General features: G+C 43.5%; 1 long non-coding RNA gene across 3 annotated transcripts; it reads left to right on the top strand.

Annotated features, from left to right (window-relative positions):
* The first annotated feature begins 300 nt into the window (after window positions 1–300).
* Window positions 301–18,732, top strand: LOC308248727. Of its 3 annotated transcripts, none has more exons than XR_013960640.1 (6): window positions 301–400; window positions 2,301–2,433; window positions 6,465–6,518; window positions 9,614–9,747; window positions 17,514–17,700; window positions 18,528–18,594. It is a non-coding gene; the product is annotated as an uncharacterized lncRNA (long non-coding RNA). The 3 variants fall into 3 exon arrangements; XR_013960641.1 differs by lacking the exon at window positions 301–400 and adding an exon at window positions 2,071–2,119; XR_013960639.1 differs by lacking the exon at window positions 301–400 and having other exon boundaries at window positions 2,145–2,433; window positions 18,528–18,732.
* The last annotated feature ends 4,826 nt before the right edge of the window (window positions 18,733–23,558 follow it).

Raw genomic sequence — 23,558 nt, 5'->3', positions numbered from 1 at the left:
CCACAGTTTCCAAGCACCTGGAAAATCTAATTAGCCTGGTCTTGATTGACTGTGCGGGATAATGCCATGGTCCTCAGTCTGTTCTTCATCTCCTACAGCGTGCTTACTGATATGAAAATGAAGACACAGTAAGAGTTTCCATGAGCAGCTGCCAAACAGGCTTCTTATGGGATCTTGTCTGCACAGAATAATTGTCCATAAATAAGGAGGTCTTTCCACCAATCAGGGGCTGGGAAGTAGGCTGCTCCTGAGGAGAAATCACAGCAGCAGTTTTATGACTACAACCCAGTTACACCATTCGTGGCAGAGCATTTTTCAACCCTTGCTGGGGACAGCTCACCAGCAAATGGCATTGCATGGGTAGATAGGGACGACAGCGAGAGCATCAGGAAGTGGAAATGTAAGACATGTTTTGTTTCCTTATCGTTTAGCAAAATGCTGCTGCCACCTTTGGCACTGGCATTGAAAGTCAAGGAGATCCATCCTATAGAAATGGTCCAAACTACCCTTTGTAGGAGCTGGGAGAACTTGATTGGGATGTGGATTAGTGGACCAGAGCAAAGGTGGCTTAACCATGAAGCTGATGAAGCTTAAGCTTTCGGGCTCCTCACTAGCTTGGGCCCCTTCTAAGGTGCTGTATTCATAATTTTCTGGTTAACCATTGGCATTCTTTATCTTAAAGAGAACCCTAAAAGTTGCATAAGCTTCAGGCCCCATAAAATCTTGATCTGCCCCTGAGCTTGGGTCAAGTTGTTCCCTGTGGCTGAGCCCACTAGTTGTTACACAGGATCCATTCACCCCCATTCCTCTCAGTGGGCCAACCAGGCACCCCCTCCAAGTTGTAACGGGGCATGACTGCCCATCTAGAGACTATATTTCCCAGGCTCATTAGAAGCTGGGTGAGGCTACATGACTAGGATTTTGTCAGTGGGATGTGAGCCTAAGCAATGTGCACTTTCTAAAGGTGTGCAGTTCTCTTTTTCTCTTTCCTGCTGGCTGGCAAAAGGCATTAATGGGACCAGCCACTTTCAATCCAAAGAAGGAAGCTATGTGTTAACGACAGCAGGTAACGATAGACCATGTACCTCCGCACTGTTACTTGAGCTCATATCTATTTAAGCCTCTATTGTTTTTGGAGTCTTTTGTTACAGCAGCTTACCCTGTACCCTTCACTGCCAGTGGGCCCACTGGGTCAGGGTTTCTTTCTGAGGCGATGTGAAATGGACAGAATTGACAGAATAAGTCTGAGTCAAAGCCTTTGAAGGGTACTGAAGTGTCAGAAGCCAGAGAGAAAGATGCCCATATGAGTGGCCCGGTGAGGAGTTATGATCAACAGAGAATTCAGAGTCAGGAAGCTGGTGGACAATGGACTAGAGTGTGATCAAGACAGGTCAGTCCCAGAGCACGGGCCAGGGCTCTCATATGGGGTTTTAAAAAGAGATCTAGAGAGAAAGAATCCGCAGTTGGCAGCAGAGGAATAAGCCAAAAGATGCCGAGGAAGAAGACAGAAAATGAGACAAGGCCACCAGGCGAGAGAAGCAGAGAGGAGTCAGCAAGGCGGTCGGTGGATGGAGGAGCTGTCAGGAGCACAGCTCATTGTCCCTCAGGTTCCCAGACCTTCGGATGGAGGATTAGAGCCACTGCTCTGCCTCATACTTCCACGAGTTCTCCATGAGATGCTGGGTTTGCCACTCTGAGAAAACGTCTTGCTCTCTGCACTTCTCTGTGTTACCACTCAATAAGCCCCTTTAACAGAGACTGGACTGATTTAAGGATACAAAACCGAGATCACCAGAAAAACCTGTATTCTATTTCCTCCACATTTTCCATTTCTTTCTCGGTCTGCACTCACTGTCTTCATGACAGAGCTACCACACAAAGGAGACTCTAAGTGAAGCCAGTTATTTTTTGGGTCACAAAGGTGTGATGTTGTAAAACTCAGGGGAATGATGGAGCGTGCATATCCCTTCTTTGCATATAATTTGTCCGGACGGACCTCAGCGGAATGACACTGTGTCCCTGTTCATGTTCGCAGCAGATACAGATTTAGAATAGTTTGTATTTAGCCTCACTGCTGGGAGAGCTGTCAGAACATTGCATGCTATTCTGGTTCCCTCCGGTGAGTGCCAGCTCTGTGGGAGGGAGAGACAGAGGTTTTACACCGAACTCGGGAGACATCCACTTTAAGGAGCTATTTTTCTGAAAAGGAAAAATGACGCCTCAATAACACCTGGCAGATGCCTGCCAGCCTCTCTCATAGGCACCTGTAGGTCACCTCACCTCGATGTTCCCCACCACAGACTCACCGACTGGGACATAGAGCTTCCTTCCTCAGTGCTCCTCCTGCCCCCGGCCCCCGGCCAGCGCGCAAGACTTCCAGGTCCCAGTCCTGCACAGAAGGAGCCAGGAAATCACCTCTCTATCCAACAACAGGTAAAAAATGGAGCCGACGGAACAATCAACAACTCTTCTCTGATCTGTAGCAGAGGGAGGACACAGGGCAAACCACTGTCCCCTAGACTGGAGAGACGGACAGACAGAGGGACAGGCGGCCTCCAGAGACTTCTGATCCCCACAGGAGCCAGTCCCAGGAGGAAAACCTGAACTGTAATTGACGAATGACAGGCTCATTGCAGACAGCTCTGAGAGTTAATACTCCAGGGGGACCTACTTGGGGTCTCCACAGTATAATCAGATTCAACCAGGCTCCCATAGTCACTGCTGAGAAAAAGCCCCTTGGGCTTCTGGAAGGGGGAGGGGAAAGCAACTCTTTTGAAATACTCCCAGCACTCTGCTCTTCTTAACCAGGCCCCCACTCAGGAGAAACTGTTAACAGGAGCCTATCCTGCTGAGGTATTAACAGAGCCCCACTGACCTGGGAGAAGGGAAATGCCTAAATCCAGCCCATCTGGCCATCCTGTCCCAACTTAGGAGTTGGGGGGACTGGGAAACACTTGGGAAGTTCACAGCCCAGAGGCACAGACTCAGACTAAGACCTAATCATAGGAGGATGGAATGCTTCCCATCCCCCCACACCTATCACCATCACTAACCTTATATAATGGAATAACTCCCAAACAAAGGCGACCTTTGCCCTCACTTCTACATTCTGCACATACTAGATGAGAGCCTTCACCATTTATTGACCCCTATGTACTGGGTACTGCACTAACCATTTTAGAGACATTGTCTGTAATTTTCACAATACCTCCCTAAGCTACATATGGAAACACTGAACTCAGAGAAATAATTTGCCCAAGGTCACACAGTTGGTAAGTGGCAGAGTCAGGATAAGAAACTTGATGATCTTATTTTTTTAAACAATACTTTACTCTTTTATGACATCCTACTTTGACATTCAATATGTCATCTCCCTACTTAGAAACTTAGATAAACGAATGCATGAATGACGTGGTGGGGGAAGAGGGGGCAATACAGAATTTGTTTTATCCTAACATTGAAACATATGACAATTTAACCCCAAATTTATTTTCCAGTCTGATATTTGGTACTTCTTAGCCCCAACCCTCTATTCTAGTCACGCTAATCTAGTCACCACCCCACACAGACCACAGCCAATTCCCACTCTACATGTTTGTGACAGTCATCCAGTTGGAATGCCAGCTTCACATTTATCTGAAAAATCATACCTACACTTTAGGTCACATCTCTAACTCCACTTCCCTCATGAGGCCAACATGACTGTCTAGAATTATGAAGGGCCTGAGAGTTCATCCTACTTGCAAGATCACAATTTAGCCAGCTACAGTTTCATGCATGGGGCAAAAGACTAGGAACGCCTGGGGCAGAGACAAAAGATAATTTTTATTCACACCAATAGTAACAGTCAGAGTACCTGCTTTTATGTGCCAGTTCCCAAGTCTTCATGCCCATGGGGAATATGAAGAGGGCCAGGTGACACCTGCATACACAGGAGGCTGCGTTGTAAAGAGAGAAACACAAGCTTAGGGAACTCAAATCTTTTATAATGGATAATAAGCATGCCTCCCTTTTACTCTGTCTTCCAACACTGGAAGCAAATCTGTACTGTGCTTCACAGAGATATTATCTCCATCTTCAAATATTGTTCACTATACAAATATCCTTGAAAAGATAGTCCAGTACAAAAGCCATCAGCCTCTGCTCACAAGATGGGCAGAAATGTAACTCCCATGGAGAATGGTCTCCCAAAATGATAACCCAAACAACACTGATATTGCTTTCCTCTGAGACTTTACGATAGTATTTCTCTAGCTTAGTGATGTACAAAGCCCTTATAAAATCAAATTCTCATGTACTCCCAGGGTTCACTTAAGTACTTGTACTGTAGCATTATTTAAGCACAGGTAAACCTAGGAATAGTCTCATTTACTATACAAAGGGAAAAAGAACATAAATTAAATGCAAACCCAAACAAGAAAAACAATCAATTGCATATTTATAACATCAAATTATAGAAATTATTGTTTGGCTAAAACTAAATTGTTGATGTAGGATTTGGTAATTAAAAAAACAAATGACCCTTCAGGGAGGTTGGGGCTAGAAGTTGAATCAATTGCTCACTGTCCCTAATTTAACCAATCATGCTTATGTAATGAGGGCTTCATAAAACACAAAAGGGTAAGGTTCAGAGAGCTTCTGGGGTGCAGAATGCATCCATATATGGGAGGTTGGGTGCACCCCAGTCCCACAGAGACAGAGCTCTTGAACTTATGGGACTCTTAACTGGCTGTTCTTCCCTATCCTTTATAACAAACTGGTAAATGTAAAAAAAAAAGTCCAAATCTAGACTTATTCTGCTCTTGTTCTTTGATTTCCATAAATATCAATTTGAATAATGCCTATTTGTATTTGGTACAAAATTATATTAATAACAAGAAGGTTTTGTTTCCTAATTCAGGGAATCATACCTTATAGTTAACCAAAATTAAGAGGCAATTTTAATATTGCAGTGCTCTATAAACTCTGAAAAGTTATCATATCCACTTGACATTTGTTAGTTCTACTGAATTACCAACAATCTGGACTGAATGTGTTTCTCTAACCTAATTATTGGCATTAGTATAGGAAAATCATATCTGAAGTTTCTTTTTCCTAACAGATGTCAAAAACAAATTTCTGGTTTTATTAGGGAGTTAAGTATTTGATTGTTGAAATAGAGGACTTAACAACAACCTGATCTTACTAATAAGTTTTCTTTATATCATAGTCTCTTTGACTTCAACATAGGATATTATTTATTTATTTATTTATTTATTTATTTATTTATTTCTCTCCTAAGAATATGATTTCATTAATTTTTTTTTCAGAGAGAGAGAAACATTGTATCCAACCAGGAATCAAACCCGCAACCTACATATGTACCCTGACTGGGAATGGAACCTGCAGCCTTTGATGTGTGGGATAACACTCCAACCACCTGAGCTACCTGGCCCGGGCGACCCAGGATATTTAAACTGCTGGGAAGCCTTTGCTCTTGCAGGGGAATCACATGTCCTCCAGTGGCTATTTGGCTCCAGCCCCTCACATTTTGCACCCACTGCAGCAATCACAGTACTCCACTACTGTACATTCCTGTCACTTCCATGATGGCAAATTTAAGTCTCAATTTATTTAAAAGCAGCAACATGAAAATCTTACTCAAGAAAAAGGGGTTTCTACCAGCAAATTAACACTATACAGGACTTTGACAGGAGGATGGTGACAGATTAAAGATATTTTGTCATGAAGACATACCCATTTAGTAGTGGCCAGACACTAGAAGTCAATAAAAGTCAATTGCTTAGCAATTAAACATACTCAAATGCCATATTTTAAAAATTTTTAAAGGTGCTTTAATCTTTAGAGGTGCTTAGAATGGAATCACTTTTTTTTTCATAATCCAAATTTGATTTTCATTTTAATTTTTTTAATGAGGGTTCATCCTTTTTTAAAAATTCTTTATTGTTGAAAGTTTTATATATGTCTCCTTTTTCCCCCATTGACCTCTCCCCGCCCGCTCCCACCCCCAGCACATGGCCCCACCCCCATACTGTCTGTGTCCATTGGTCACACTCATAGGCATGGATACAAGTCCTTTGGTTGATCTCTTACCCCCCACCCCCTTTCCTGCCTCCAAATGCCATATTATGCAGAATAAATTTAAATAGTTTTGATTACCATAATTGAGAAAAATAACATTAAAATATTCTTATTGAACATCGAAAACCCTAAAATCTGCCTGTCCCTGAAGTGGCTACTATATACCTGTGAGCACCTGTCCTTGAAAAGTGTTAGTGCCAATGTGGGGGTCACAGTTCCTCCCATTTTTTCTTTATTGAGATCCGTGGCTTTTAAAATTTACCATCTTAACCATTTTAAGTGTATATTAAAGTGTTAAGAACATTCACATTGAAATCTTTCCTTCTTGCAAAACTTAGACTCTACATGTATTAAACAATAACTCCTCATTTTCCCGCCTCCAGCAACCACCATTCTACTTTCTGTCTCCAGGAATTTGACAACTCCAGGTACTTTATGTAAGTAGAGCCTTTTTTGTGACTGGACTTCTACTTTGGACAAAACACCACCCCCTCCCCCCCGCCACACACACATGAGATTAAACTCAGACAATCAGTGTGTGTGTGTGTGTGTGTGTGTGTGTGTGTGTGTGTGTGTGTATTAGAGGCCCAGTGCATGAATTCGTGCATGGGTGGGGTCCAGCCAGCCTGACCAGCGGGAGGGAACATGGGCGGTTGGCTGGCCTGCCTGCTGGTCTGGTTGAGGGGACAATTTGCATATTAGCCTTTTATTATATAGGATATACACTGAGTGGCCAGATTATTATGCATTCAGAGATCATAATAATCTGGCCACTCAGTGTATATGTATATGTGTGGTGGGGGAGGAATACACTGGTTAAAACAAACAAAAAAGATCTTTCCTGTTCTGAGCTCCCACGCACGGGTGCTGTTCTCTTTGCCACCCGGTTCCCATCAAGCTGATCTGTCAACAAGTTAAAATGTTGCCTCCATTCCTTTTGGTTTCCCAGGCTGAAAGCGATTAGATTAGACCAGAAAAACTTAACTCTTCCCATCCATGGAACGATGAACCGTGGTTCTTACTCTTTCTGAGGGTTTGCGGTAAGGATTTTTGAGGATTGATGAAAGCTCTGCACCCTTTCCCAGAAAAACACACGGGAATGCCTCCTTTTGCACGTAGTTTCAGGGGTTTGTAAACACGATTTAATCTGTGTTCCCTCAAAAGCAGCCTCTGAGATAAGGATTTGGGTACAGATCATTTATTTGGGAGGCAATCTATAAAGGGAGGAAAGACAATAAAGCGTGTGTTGCTTAGTGGTGCCTCTGCGTGTAATGGGCCCTGGTTTGCTGGAGGTCCTCTGAGACCAAGTGCAGAACATACCTTAGAACTGCCCCTCCAAGGGGTGAAAAAGCTGGATGGTTATCCATCAAAGCTTGCCCTTTACTGATTAAGGGCTGCAGAGTCATTGTCCAGTATCCCAACCTGCCCTGCCCTTGGACCAACCCGCTCCAGCAGCCACAGAACACCCTCGGGGAGGGAGACAGGTGTTTGAGGGGAAGGCTTCCAGGTGTTTGCGAAGCTGAAGGGAACCTGTGGGTGGGCCGAGGGGATGTGGGTGGGGTATTAACACTGCGCCAGATCTCAGGAAGCTCTCTGTGCAGAGCTTTGGGCTCTTGGCTTTTCTTCAATGAAGAATTAACAAAACTTTCCCTCCGATCTCTCCCCTGAACTTTGCCTCAAACATGTACTCAAATGAATATGCTGTCTCCTCTTTTTAAAAGTTTAATAAACTTGCCCTAGCCGGTTTGGCTCTGTGGATAGAGTGTCGGCCTGCGGACTCACGGGTCCCAGGTTCGATTCTGGTCAAGGGCATGTACCTTGGTTGCAGGCACATCCCCAGTGGTGGGGGGGTGGTGCAGGAGGCAGCTGATTGATCTTTCTCTCTCACTGATGTTTCTAGCTCTCTATCCCTCTCCCTTCCTCTATGTAAAAAATCAATAAATATATTTTAAAAATAAATAAAAGTTTAATAGACTTGACTTTCTAGAGAAGTTTTAGGTTCACAGAAAAATTGAGCAGAAATTACAGATTTCCCATATACCCACCACCCCCATAGCCTCCCCATTATCAACACCCCCACCAGAGCGGTGCCTTTGCTACAGCTGATGAGCCTACAATGGCACACTGTTATCAAACAAAGTCCATAACTTACATTAGGGTTACCCTTGCTATTCATTGCACATTCTATGGGTTTGGACAAGTGTACAATGATGTGTATCTACCATGATAGTATCATACAGGGTAGTTTCATTGCCCTAAGAATTCGGTGTTTTGCCTATTCATTGTTCTCGGCCCCCAACCTCTGGTAACCACTGATCTTTTTTCCTGTCTCCAGAGTGGTGCCTTTTCCAGAATGTCATATGGTTGGAATCATACAGCAGGAAACCTTTTCGGATTGGCTTCTTCCACTTAAGTTTCTTCCCTGTGCTTTTATGGCTTCACAGCTCGTTTCTTTTTAGCACTGAATAATATTCCGTTGTCTGGATGTACCAATTTATTGTGTAGTACCATTCACCTGCTGAAGGGCATCTTGGTTGCCTCCAAGTTTTGGCAGTTATAAAGCTGCTATAAACATTGTGTAGGTTCTTGAGTGAAAATAAGTTTCAACTTCTTTGGGTGCAGAACAAGGAACACAGTTGCTAGATTGTACAGTAAGAGTACATTTAGTTTTGTAAGAAACCAATCAACTGTCTTCCAAGTGGCTGCACCATCTTACATTTCCACCAGCAATGACAGCTCCCATTTCACCTTGGCCATTCTTCCGATAATGAAGAAACAATATTTTTACAGCCTGTTCTTCTCCTTTAGTACATATAATAAAAGGAGAGTAAAAGTTACCAAAACAAGTTTTAAAAATTAAAGAAAAACAAAATTGTTCCCCCTTAGAGAAGAAATTTAAGTCATCCTTGAAAAATATTTGGATGGATCAAATTGTCTGGAACCATTTGTAAAAGATTGGATTTGCCTGTTGGTAGAACTCACCACTAAAATAATTTTGAGTTGGTGATGATTCTTCGCCTTCTTCTCTTTCTCTTCCTCTACCTTCTTCTCTTTCTTCTTTTTTTCAGGGGTGAGGGCAGGGGAGGGGTTGGGTATATTTTTTTATATATAATTATAGATTCTCTTTCTTTAATGGTTATAAGTTCATATAATTTTCTATTTCTTTCTAACTCAGTTATGGAAAATTATATTTTCCTGGGAAATTACCCATTTTGTCTAAATTTTCCAATTTCTCTGTATAAAACTTACATTATTCTTTTGTTATGTTATTTTAATATCTGCTTTATCTTAGTTTATATTCCCATCTTTATCTTAACATGTTTACTTGTGCATTTTCCTCTTTTTATTTTACATTCTAATTCTGCCCTAAATGTATTTATTTTATTTAAATTAAGATATTTGATTTGGTTGATCTTCTCCATTGTGTTTCACAGTAGAAAATACTAATTCCCTACCCCCGTGATTTACATGTGAACAGGTTTCCCTAAATAGTCCTGACTCCTTTCCTGTTTCCTTGATCCTCTGCTTAAAGGTGGACTTCAATATCTGTTGTGGGCCACAGCCATTGGTCCTCATTTATTGACTGGATGAATGTAAACCATCAAACATCCCAAGCACATTGGATCTCTTTCCACCCTCCAGACCAGTGCTAGATAATCATCCCAGGTGAGTGGACTCTTTCTAGTGTGTAGTTCCAAGTTCTACAAACGGAGGGTGGGCAGGGAGTACTAGCAGATCTTTTTGTCTCTTGCTCTAAATCACAACCTCAAAGAGTTAATCATTAATAACGGTGATCATTTGATCTTCATATCTATAACTCTTTGTTGATCTTTCAGTGGATTCAGAGTTTGAGAGAAAACAGCAAAGTCATTTATTTGGCTCTCTCAAACCCCAACAACGTTTGTTTTCAATTTCATTAATTTGTGCTCTTTTTGTATTGTGTGCTCCCTTCTTCCTTTGGATGACTTCATGTTCCTTTCGGTTGCATTTACTTGTAGTAATGTTCCCTTGAATATTTAATTTTATCGACTATCTTTCAATTCTAAAGAATTCTAATTTCCATTGTAATTTCTTTGTTGACTCATCGATAATTACAAATCTGGCTTATAAGATTGTTTTTATTTCTGAATCAAACATCATGAGGTTATGCTTTATGATGACTATTTAAAAACCTTCAATTCCAAAACAAAAAACTCTTTATAAGAGACGAGAATTTAAAGAAAAATCAAGAAAGCAACCTAAACATCTGGCTGCTAACATATCAACCCCAAATAATTAGAGGCAATCTCAATGTTTTCCTAAATCGGAATCCACACTTTAAGTCCCATAATCTCTGCAATTTGCTGTGCTTACCTGAATACTTTTAAGATGGTATTTTCCCATCATGATATCCCTAATGTAATATTTTTAATCATCCTAGTTTCTTTTTTTAATTTTTTAAAATTTATTTTGGTTAATCCTCACCTGAGGATATATTTTTCCATTGATTTATAGAGAGAGTGGAAGGAAGGGAGAGAGACAGAGAGATAGAGAAACATCAATGGAGACACATTGATTGGTTGCCTCCTGCAACCGAGGTACATGCCCTTGGTAAGAATCAAACCTGGGACCCTTCCATCCAAAGGTCAATGCTCTATCCACTGAGCCAAACTGGCTAGGGCTTATTCTAGTTTCTTAAAGTTAGTATTTTATACAATGTTGGAAATAAAATGGACCTAAACTGGAATTTGTATTCTTTTTCCCTAGCAAAGGATTCATTAAACTTCAGAGGCTTATTGCCGTGACTTTGTAGGTTTCCTGATCATGATCTGAAAGGATACTGAGTTGAGTGCCAAAAGGTCCACTTCCTTATCATGCACTACCATTTGTAAAAAGCATAATTTTATTAAGCCCACTTGAAGTGCAATTTGATAAGTTGAAGAGATTCCCCCCAGCAGTCATGTTCCCAAGTAGCATAGAAGCCAGCCAGCTCTTCAATGCTCTTCCTGATGTAAGCAACAACTACTTTCACTGGTCATCATACGTAGTTCTACCTCACACATATCAACTCTCACTGCCTTGTTTGGGACTTCCTAGGTATCTTTGGTTTCTTAACAAACTGGGCAACAAATTATACTCAGCCAGGCTACTTTATTTTAAGGATTGCCTCCGTGTGTGTGTGTGTGTGTGTGTGTGTGTGTGTGTGTGAGTGTGTGTGTACATTTTAACACAACCAAGATAAATTAAGAAAGCTAAAGGTAATAATAATACCTGGATATCATCAAATATTCTAACCATGTTCACACTTTTCTGATTGTATTATATACATTTTTCACACTCAGGAAACAAATACGATCCATTCATTGTAATTGGTTCATAGGTCTCCTAAATTTCCTTTAATCTATAAATTTCTCCTTTTTTCTCTTCTTGAAACTTTCTGTTGAGGAACCCAATTGATTTGTTTGTTCTGTAGAATCCCACAATCTGGATTTTGCTGATTGCATCCCCAATGTATTAACACTCTCCTCTCTCTCTTCTATTTCTTGGCAGGGGTGGGCAAACTTTTTGACTCGAGGGCCACAATGGGTTCTTAAACTGGACCGGAGGACCGGAACAAAAGCATGGATGGTGTGTTTGTGTGAACTAATATAAATTCAAAGTAAAGGAGCGGAGGGGAGAGCAAGAGAACCCTCTGCTCTTTCGGCTCCGTGGGCCGGATAGAACAGCCGAACGGGCCGGATTCGGCCCGCGGGCCGTAGTTTGCCCACGGCTGATAGAGGCTTTGGCCGGACTTGTGTTTTTATTTTGTTTTGTGTATTGCAAGACTCCTCTACAGTCGGTGTTGTGCTTATCTGAGGAGGCACATAATGTCTGGTTGTCCCTCTTTTTGTGATATTAGCAGTTTTAGGTGAATACTATGTCTAGATCCATTATTTCCTTATGGTGTGTAAAAGGATGATATTCTAATCCTATCATTACTTTTTCAGTTATTAGCTAAACTCTCCTATAAATTCTTCTGTAAATACTTGTAAAAAATATTTTATTGATTTCAGAGAGGAAGGGAGAGGGAGGAGAGGGAGAGAGAAACATCAGTGATGAGAGAGAATAATTGATTGGCTGCCTCCCGCAGGCCCCTATTGGGGATGGAGCCCACAACCCGGGCATGTGCCCCGACTGGAATCTAACCTGGGACCCTTGAGTTCACAGGCCGATGCCCTATCCACTGAGCCAAACTGACAAGGGCTGTAAATACTTTTGGCTACCCCAAGTTTCAGTTCATACAGGGGAGTTAGGAGAAATGACAGATTCTTTCTCTTTGTTTACTGGTTTTCAAAATAATGTAGTTGGTCTATAAGTCTACCATCATGTCCCGGTATCCTCCAAGGTGATCACTGAGGTGTGTTTTTTTTTGTTTGTTTGTTTTTTGAAGTGTTAGCATGAAGTCATAGATTTTATTACATTAGATTTATTTTAACTCACTTCTGTTATCATCCTTATTCTTCCTCAAATAGTCTCATCTTGGCCAGTGGGAGCTATTCATTAAGTTTAACTCCCAAGTCATTTTAACACAATAGTTCCTTGTGGTCTGTATGATATGACATTATAGGTTCATTGTGAATATATCCTGGACAAATCTGGAATTAGCTATGTTTCTAAGGAAGCCTGGTTTATTTTAGTGAAAACTGGTATTTCTGCATTAAAAAAAAGAATGTGCCCTATCTGGTTTAACTCAGTGGTTAGAGCATCAGCCCATGGACTGAAGGGTCGAGAGTTCTTTATGGTCAAGGGCACGTACCTCAGTTGCAGAATCGATCCCCAGCCCTAGTCAGGGTGTGTGCAGGACACAACCATTTTGATGTGTCCCTCACAGCGATGTTTCTCTTTCTCTGTCTCTCTTCCTCCTTTACAGTCTCTCTAAAAATCAATGGAAAAAATATCCTCAGGTGACGATTAACCAAAAAAAAAAAGCAGCATGTTGGGGTACTTATTTATTGTGGTGGGATTTTTATCATTATTTCTTGGCATTTTTAGTCACTGGAATATCTCTGGCCCCTTCAGTTTTGCCCTTGTTATTTTACAGTTATGCTAAGTTGTGTCTAAGTGTCCTGCTTTGGGTATTCCTCTCCCTACTCTCCATTCTGTCCCCCTGAAACACCTACTAGATGTATGTTAGAATTTCTCATTCTATAAACACTATTTCTTATCCTAATTTTAATATTTGAATTCTGTCTTTGTACTACATCCTAGTAATTTCTTCTGGTCTACATTCCATTTTGTTCATGTTCTTTTTATCAGCATTTTACTTGTATTATTGTTTCCTTAGGTTTTTAATTTCATTGACTACATTTATATTTTTAGAAATTCTTTTTGTCAATTTTCAGTTCAGTGTATTCACATTTCATAGTTGTTCTTTTCATATATTTTCTTTCTTTAAGTCTTAATTATCTTAAAGACATTTTATAGTCATAACGGATAATTCCATTTCCCGAGACTGGGAGTCTCATCCGGCCATGTGAGCCTCCAGAGAGCATTTGCAGATGCATTTTCCAGTCACTACAGACGTATGATCCACCCAAAACCACTTTCATTTTTATTTCTCAGCCTGAGGCTTCCTGAATTGTATGAGTCATGTAAATTTGAAATCCTAACCCAGGCCTAATTCATGTGTGGACATCCTATGATTACAAATTCTTTGGGGACATATATGTGTGTGTATGTCACTATAAAATCTATCATCTATTATCTATCTATCTACTTAGACTGTCACCCAGAAGTTTTCTGGTGATTGTCCCGTGCCAGTAGGCAAAGTTACAGCCCTCTAGAGTCTTGGCTTTATGGGGAATCTCATTTGCAGCTCCCCCCTTTGCAGAGCTCTAAAGCCACTACAAGACCCTAAGTAACAGACCTTTCTCCAAGCTCCCATAGTGACAGTCTACTTTTTGCAAACAGTTTATCTAAATCCATATTAGTCCAAACATCTAAATCAACCAGCTAGTCAAAATGTCAAGATTTTGACTGGAAAAAATATTGATGTACCGTGTGGATCAGATATTCTGATTGATGGTTGGTAATTAGACATTAGAATTCCTATGGGGAGAATAATTAAATGTATTCTCAAGAGTGAAAATGTTGGTTCTTAACTACATTTCACAGTCAGATGTCTACACTCAAAACATTTATATGATGAGTGGCACATCAGTACCCAAGTTTAACTGGCACACTCCCCAATTTATCTCTTTGTGACTCTCTTTGTTTCTAGCAAAATTGTTCTCATAATATTCCTGCAGAATACTCATTTTCAATGATTTGAACCAAAATTTTCTGCCACCAATATAAAACAACTAGTGGCCCGGTGCATGAAATTCGTGCACATTAAAAGGGGATTAATTAGAGGAAATAATTTAATATTGCTATTTGCCCTTTCTCTATAATAGAAGTGTCAGAGATGGAAGAAAATTAGTAAAATGTATATGAAAACCTTCCTCCTGTCAGAGTCTGGGGCTCACCACCCAGAGTCAAGTCCCTGCCCACCCACATGCGCCTCAAAATCGTGTGAGACCCAGACCTGACCGGCTCCCCACATTGGGCTAGATCCAGACCCAGCCAGTCCCACCCTTGTCAAGCCCCGCTGGGCAGGGGGCATACCCTCAGGTCCCCTGGCCTGGCGCCAGAATGGGGAGCATGGCCTGAGGTCCCCCAGCCCAGACCAGGGTGGGGGGCATACCTTGAGGTTCCCCGTCAAGCCCCACCAGGCGGGGGACACGGCCTGAGATCCCCTGTCAAGCCCTGCTGGGTGGGAGGCATGGCCTGAGGTCTCCTGTCAAGCCCTGCCGGGGGGGGGGAGGGGCGCAGCCTCAGGTCCCCTGGCCCAGCACTGGGAGGGGGGCTTAGCCTCAGGTCCCCTGTCAAGCCCCACTGGCAGGGGAGCACAGCCTCAGGTCCCCCATCAAGCCCCACTGGGCCGGGGTGGGGGGAAGAGTGCGTGTGGCCTGAGGTCCCCCGTCAAGCCCCACTGGGTGGGGGCATGGCCTGCGGTCCCCTGTCAAGCCCCGCCAGGCAGGGGGTTGCAGCCTCAGGTCCCCTGGTCCAGTGCTGGGTGGGGGGCATGGCCTGAGGTCTCCCGGCCTGGTGTCAGGGTGGGGGGTACAGCCTGAAGTCCCCTGTCAAGCCCCACCTGGTGGGGGGTGCGGCCTGAGGTTCCCCTGGCCTGGTGCTGGGGCGGGGGGAGCAGCCTGAGGTCCCCTAGCCCAGCACCAGGACGGGAAGCACACTTTGAGGTACCTCATTAAGCCCCGCCAGGCGGGGGGCATGGTCTCAGGTCCCCTGGCCTGGCACCGGGATGGGGGGCACGGCCTGAGGTCCCCTGTCAAGCCCCACGGGGGCGGGGGAGGGCGTAGCCTCAGGTCCCTGCTGATTGCTCATTAAGGCTCCTTGTGGGAACTTGGCCTCAGCTGTGGGTGCAGCCATCTTTGTGACGGAGTGATGGTCAATTTGCATATTCTCTCTTTATTATATAGGATGGATTCCCAATTTGCAGAAAACTCTTACCTGATAAATACCATTTTTTTTTTCATTTTAAAAATTTCCCCACAGTATTTGTTTCTAATATTTGTGAACTCCAGAATTACTTGTTGGTTACTACTTAAAAATAGATGAATTAACGGGAAACTTACAGTATCAGAAAAACTCATAAACTTGATATGTCAAGTGTACTGTGTATGTAGTTATGCGCCATATGATGACATTTTGGTCCGTGATGAACTGCATATACAACATCCTGTGAGATTATAATGGAGCTGAAAAATTCCTATCATCCAGTGTTGTCTTAGTTGTCCTAACATCATAGCACAATGCGTTACTCACATATTTGTGATGATGCTGGTGCTATAAAAGTAGAGCACATATAATTGTGCACCATCGGTGATACTTGATAATGATAATAAGTGACTATGTTACTGGCTTATGTATTTACTATATTTTTGATCATTAGAGTGTACTGTTTCCTTTTATTTAAAAAGAAGTTTGCTGTAAAACAGTATGCGGTGTTAACACTGGCAGCAGCCTCATACACTTCATGTTTACCACGTCTCTTTTTTTAAATATATTTTATTGATTTTTTACAGAGAGGAAGGGAGAGGGATAGAGAGTTAGAAACATCGATGAGAGAGAAACATCGATCAGCTGCCTCCTGCACACCCCCTACTGGGGATGTGCCCGCAACCAAGGTACATGCCCTTGACCGGAATCGAACCCGGGACCCTTCAGTCCACAGGCCGACGCTCTATCCACTGAGCCAAACCGGTTTCGGCTTACCACGTCTCTTAACTGCATCACTTTCTCTCGTGCTTAATTCTTGTGTTGTCTTATACATTCAGTGTAGCCTAAGTGTGCAGTGTTTATGAAGTCTACAGTAGTGCAGAGTAACGTCCTAGGCCTTCACATTCACTCACCACACACTCACTCACTCACCCAGAGCAACATTCACTCCTGCAAGCTCCTATACAGGTATAGCATTTTTCATCTTTTTGACCATATCTTTATAGTCCCTTTTCTCTGTTTAGATAAATTTAGGTACACAAATACTTACCATTGTGTTGCAATTGCCTACAGTATTCCATAGAGTAACATGCTGCCCCGGTGTGTAGCCTGGAAGCAGTAGGCTATCCCATAGAGCCTCGCTGGGCAGCACACCATCTAGATTCATGTAAACGCACTCTGTGGTCTTTGGAGGAAGATAAAATCACTTAACGGAGCATTTCTCAAAACGTGTCCCCATCACCTGACTGTGCTCTTATCTGTGAAGGTGCAGAGACCTGCACAGAGTTTACGTAGTAAAGGCTTCACTTCCGTAAGTAAACTTTCCTATGATCTTGAGTGTTTCCATCTCTTTAAGATACTTTCCTGCTCTCAAATTCCATTCATCTATTTTTAGCCAACTAGGTAACTTTGTTAAAGCTATCCTATGAGGGAATTAGACATGTCAATACTTCATGGCATTCTGCAAAGGGCACTGTAATTTCTAGGTGTTCTGACTCGAGAGAAACAAAGTTTTTCAAAATCTGTTGTCGCCAGAGATATATGATATTGCAAACACACACATAAAATCAGGACAACTTTGATAAAGTTATAATGCTTTAAATATACAGCCATAATGTTTCAAAAGTTGTTCAGCCTCCTTGTCCAGTTTCAAAGCAGGCTCTGGATCAAAGAAACAGTCTGGCATCCAAAAAACAAATTATTCAAAAATAACTCAAGATATGTACTTGTCTTTTGAGAACACATCAGAGGGCATACCTCTCAAAATTCCTCTCTTATCTCTTGTTCTCTTTCGACATACACTATGGCCACTCCCACACTTCTTTTCTCAACACTCCTCAAGCTCCGCCTACAATCCTAACTCAAATTTCGCTTATCCTTCTCTCCCTCCATTTGTTTCACCCATTTTTTTCCAGCACAAAACTCCAACATAACAGACGAATTGGCAAACTGGGACCATCCTCAGAGGTTAGAGAAGGAGAAGAAAGGGAGCAGGTAGAACCAGAATCCTCTTCATTGTGAGATCCGGGACCATGCCTGCTGGATAGTTTTCCTCCTGACACATACATATGTGCATCTCTGACAAGGTTCACACATGATGCGGTAAGAGCCACGTGACATTTTCTGTGCTACTTAAACTCTTCAGGTATCCGTTTCCTCACCCGTAAAAGGGCGATGAAAAATAGTATGCCTTTTCCAGTGTGGTCTTGAGAGGTAAGTGAGATTATATATATATATATTTTTAAATATATTTTATTGATATTTCACAGAGAGGAAGGGAGAGGGATAGAGAGCTAGAAACATCGATGAGAGAGAAACATCAATCAGCTGCCTCCTGCACACTCCCTACTGGGGATGTGCCCGCAACCAAGGTACATGCCCTTGACCGGAATCGAACCTGGGACACCCTTGAGTCTGCAGGCCGATGCTCTATCCACTGAGCCAAACCGGTTTCGGCGAGATTATATTTTTAAAGCATTTAGGAATAGTGCATGCTGCATGGTAAGTGCTCACAAAGGGTTAGTAGTTAGTGCTACTTGACAGCAGTAGTAATCATACCCGTGGCAGACAGTAACGCTGTAAAGACACAACTTATACTGGTTGATAGGCAAGAGGCAAATTACCGTAAGCAAAGGCCTGGGGTATTCACATAAGCAGATATTAGAATGGTAATGTTGGTAAGGGGAGATGTGATAACATTTTACACTTTTCTCTCTGAGTACTTTTTTTTTCCAAACGATGATAAAGCCATAATATACTTCTGCCTATCAACTGAAACATTTGTATTGTTATCCTTCTGTCTAATTGAATAACAAGCTTGTGTTGTGTGCACCGAGCACTCTACCAAAGACTTGATTATATATTACCTCATTTAACTACCGCAACAACTGTGCAACATGGGGGTCATTATTGTTATTTTTTTTTTTCAGATGAGGAAACTGATGCTTCAGAGAGATTCCTTCAGAGCAATAAAGGCATTTTTCTTTCTTTGCCTGTCTGCTGTCTATCACGGTACCTCCCAGAGCCTGGAACAAAGGTTTATTGACCGGATGAAAGGTCTTCATTTTGGTCCTGGATCTTACACCCAAAAGAGGTTTTCAAAACCAATCATGAAAGTAAACACAACCATACTTTAAGAACAAACCAATGCCCCCAGGCTATTCGAGGAGGGAAATAGAGGAGGAACATGGGAAACAGCACCAGCATCTGGGTGGGAGAAAACGTTACAATGCACAGCTATTAGGACTGCCAAGGTGATCGGGACAGGGTGGGTGGCCAGGATCACAAGAAACAAGTCCACTGTATAAGCCATCGGCAGAGTTAAAGTGGAGTCGGAGATTCCATCCTGCTCTCCTCATGCTATTTGCATTTCGAGGGTCAGTACTTGTGGGCCTGGGCTAGTGGAGCTGCTGAACCAGAGACTGAAGTGCAGGCTACTTCAGACTGCACAGCAGCTGCTGTGGTCTCCTAAGACCCACAGTCTCAGGAAGAGGGTGGGTTCAGGAGTCTGGGCAAGCCACCCACCACGCCAGGGCTTTCCGGCTGAGGTCTGATGGCTTCTCTTCCTCATTACCCACAGGGTGACGTGCAATGGCTCAGTGGATTGTCACCACGCTATGGTTTTCTCCCGGAGGAGCTAGAAATTATACCCAAGCTGGCAAGCTCTGCAGGCTGCCACTAAAAATGCAGAGCAGCAAATTTACCCACTGCCGGGCTCCTTGCAAGAAACACACCCCCTCCCTTGAGCAGCCTCTAGAACAGTGGTTCTCAAAGGTGCCTGAACCAGCAGCGTCACCATCACCTGGGGTCTTAGGTCAGGAGAATTAAATTAGTTACAGAAAGCATAATTTGGATGGGGTTGTGTGTGATGTTGAGTTTCTTCCCTTGTGCTAGCTGGTTTGGCTCAGTGGATAAAGTGTCAGCATGCAAATTGAAGGGTCCCGGGTTCGATTCCCAGTCAAGGGCACATACCTCGGTTGTAGGCCGGATCCCCGGCCCTGGTCAGGGCACATGCGGGAGGCAACCAATTGATGTGTCTCTCTCTCTGTCTCTTCCCCTCCTTTCCACTCTCTCTAAAAATCAAAGGAAAAATATTATTGGGTGAGGATTAACAACAACAACAAAAAAGAGTTTCTTCCCTAGCAGGCCCTTTTTTGTTTTAATATATATATTGGATGGCTATAGAGCATTGAAAAAAAATCTCAAAATTGCAATTCATTGCTGAGGCTCAAGATTTAAATGAGAGGGGATGAGGTTCTAGTTTCCATTCTCAAAATCTCAAAATGGTTGCTGGAGTTCTAGTCATCACACCTGCTTCAGGCATAAACAATTAAAAGGACTTGCCACACTATATAACAACTTATGCTTACATCTCATAGCTTATCCATCTCTCTAAGGGAGGTTAGGAAATGTGTGTGTGTGTGAGAGAGAGAGAGAGACATTGCCATCCCAATAATACATGATTTTTTTAAGGAAGAAGAGGGAAATGGTTATTGTAGAAAGGCAGTCTTTGCCACACCAAATTTGAATTTTGGTTCTTTTCCTGTGATCAATAGAAAGTTATTGACAAGTTTTATGGAAAGACTAGAGACCCAGTGCATGAAATTTGTGCACAGGGAGGGTCCCCTCAGCCCAGCCTGCATCCTCTCCAATCTGGGACCGGGCCTAAACCAGCAGTCAGACATCCCTCTCACAATCCTGGACCACTGGCTCCTAACTGCTCACCTGACTGCCTGCCTGGTCTCACCTAACTGGTCTCCCCCCGCACCACCCCACCGCTGGCCTAGTCATCCCTCATGGCCCCCTCCCCACCCACCAGCCTGGTCACCCCACGCAGTCTGCTTGTTCAGTCCTTTGGTCGTTCCTCACTAACCCCCCTGCTGGCCTGGTCATAGGCAGCCATCTTGTGAGGGTTAATTTGCATATTAACTCTTTATTATATAGGATAGGACAGGATTGGCTGCAGTAGTGGAAGGAATGGGGTTGGGAAAGCAGAGTGAATGGCAGCATGGATTGGGGGGATGGCTATGGAAATACTGCAATGGGGATTGTTTTGAGAGATATTTTGGAAGTGAAGGAGATAGTAGGCCGTGGTGATAAATTAGGCATGGTGAGTGAGGAGAGGAAGGAACCAAGGATGATACAAGGGTGGATAATGGTGCCATTCACTGAGATACAGGACAAAGGGGGAGGAGCATATTTGCTGGGAAAGGTCACAAACTTGGTGAGGAGTGCCTCCCAACTGGAGATGTAGTAAGTAGATGGGCACTAGGTCTGGACCACCGAGAGGCAGCCTGTTCTGGATATACAAGTTGGTGTCTATTGACGTGCAGACGATAATCGAAATCATAATTGATAATGATTTCCCAGAGATAGTACAAAAAGAGAAGAGGGTTTAGGCCTGAGACTTGAGGATTTTCAACATTTAATAAAAGGAGGAGGAGAATGAGCTAGAAAGGGAGACAAAATAGGGGCAGCCAGAGAAGAGGAAGAAAACCAAGATGTAAGGTCCCAGAGCCAAGGACATCCCAGCAAGAGGGGCCACGTCCAATGCTGACGAGGGCCGATGAGCTGAAGACTGAAACTGTCTTTCGGATTTAACAACATGGAGAACACTAGGGATCATAGTGTGGACTCTTGGAAGAATGTTGGGGATACGAACCAGATTATAATGGGCCAAGGAGTGAATCGGATATGAAAAATGGCAGCAGTGAATAACCAAGTCGTTAAAAGGCTGACTCTGAAGGAAAAGGGAGACTTGGAGGAGTAGCAGGAGCAGGGATGTGGCCCAGGGAGGCTGTTTTCTAACATGGAGGGGTCCAGAGGAGATGGAACACTGATGGGAACGACCTAGCGGAGAGGAGAGAAGGGATAATGGATACATCCAAGGTTTCTTTTTAAGGAAGGTGGGAGCGTGTAGTGTCCCAAGCATAGGTCATGGGGTGACCCTAATGAGGTTGAAGAGAAGATGTAGTTAAAACTGGTGGCTAGATGAGGATCTGGGGCCAGAAACAGGATATTGCAGTTTAACAACTTGTCCGTATCCTCTCCAAGGTAGATAGATCATCTTGGGGAAACTGAAGTCACACAAGCACTGTTATCTTTAGAAAAAGTGCAGAACACATTGAAGTTGCCATCAAATGGCAAGCACTTCCATTTCGTCTTTTCTCTCAGAGGCATCCAGTTCAAGGAGACCTCAGTAAAATACTGTAGTTGGAGTAAGGGATTAATGGACCTTCAGAAAAGCATATAATCCCTATAACATGTTAGGTGGGTGCTATTGTAGTCTCAGATTTGCAGGTCAGGAACAGAGATTTAGAGGGGCTAAGGAAGTGGGCTGAGTTTATCCCTGTTCAGTGGTAACTGTATTCCGAGTGTCCTCTGCCTGTGGCAGGATTCCCACGGCCATGTGGGCCACAGCCTCACCAGAAGGGATGCTGACTGATAACCAGTTCGGACACAACCAGCCGGTGCAGGGAGGCAGGTCCTCCCCTCTCAGACGAACACCTGCGCTTGTGGCTTGAAGGCGATCACAGCATCCTCCCTTCTTTAAGAGTTTCTCTTTTTGAAGTGTCAGAGGGAATGGAAATGATTACGAAACAGAAAGGGAAGAGAAATGAAGCAAGAAAGGCCACCCCCAAAGGGGACATGTTTATGTAAGGGTTATCTGCAGAAACAGAAGGAAAGTGTTGATTTGACCGTAAAAATGCTCAGCCAAACGGGGACCAGGTGGGACTCCCCGGTCGCTGTTCTGGGGTTTCCAGGCCCTAACTGGGCAGCCGGAGGGCAATTTCCACAGGCGCTGAAAGGCGATGTGGGTTCCTGCTTCCCCAGCGCTCTTCTCTTTCCTGGGCTGTGGTGTTTCCCAGAGCGGTTCGCTTATTTCGAGGAAGTGCCAGGCGCAATGAGGCATAGGGGGAACTCGGTCACGTTGGAGCTGGGCAGCTTCTGTGAAACAAAATGCTGCCCAGGGCTCTTCAAAGGGGCAGGTGTCCGGTCATTGTCAATAGACCTTAGTGAAATGTGACCCTCGACCAGAGGTGACAGGAGGTGCACATCAATGGGCTTCCTCTTCTTTAAGCTCCCGTGACCTGCCAGCAAAACAGGAGTGACAGACATCGTCCGCTTGTGTGAGGCCGCGGGTTCTCCTGGGAAACCCCAGAAGCAGGTTTTGTTGTTGTTGTTGTTGTTGTTTTCTAGAGAGAAAGGAAGGACGCCTCTTGGGGGCTTTGTTCTCCATCACTCCTTCTAGAAATCCAAGAAATGCTTCTTAGCTTCCTTTCTTCCCTCCTCCTGCTCCACCCAAGAAGAAAACTTCCCCAAACCTATAAATCCTGAAAATAGTGAATGAGATAAGACTGTGGATGAAAAAGGGGCCACATACAACACCCCACAAGCTCAGGGGAGGCCTGCATGGTGGGCTTACAACCTCCGAGACCTAGAGCCACCACACAGGATGGTCTGAAACTAAAACTTCCTAACTAAGTGGGTCATGGTGGGTACTCATGTCCTAGGCCAGTGGTCGGCAAACTCATTAGTCAACAGAGCGAATATCAACAGTACAATGATTGAAATTACTTTTGAGAGCCAAATTTTTTTAAAATATATTTTATTGATATTTTACAGAGAGAGGAAGGGAGAGGGATAGAGAGCCAGAAACATTGATGAGAGAGAAACATCGATCAGCTGCCTCCTGCACACCTCCCACTGGGGATGTGCCCGCAACCAAGGGACATGCCCTTGACCGGAATCGAACCCGGGACCCTTCAGTCCGCAGGCCGACGCTCTATCCACTGAGCCAAACCGGTTTCGGCGAGAGCCAAATTTTTTAAACTTAAACTTCTTCTAATACCACTTCTTCAAAACAGACTCGCCCAGGTTGTGGTATTTTGTGGAAGAGCCACACTCAAGGGACCAAAGAGTCGCATGTGGCTCATGAGCCGCAGTTTGCCGACCACTGT

The sequence above is a fragment of the Plecotus auritus genome (genome assembly GCF_963455305.1).
Source record: "Plecotus auritus genome assembly, chromosome: 5".
Lineage (NCBI taxonomy): Eukaryota > Metazoa > Chordata > Mammalia > Chiroptera > Vespertilionidae > Plecotus > Plecotus auritus.
This window is presented reverse-complemented; position numbering and strand designations above follow the sequence as displayed.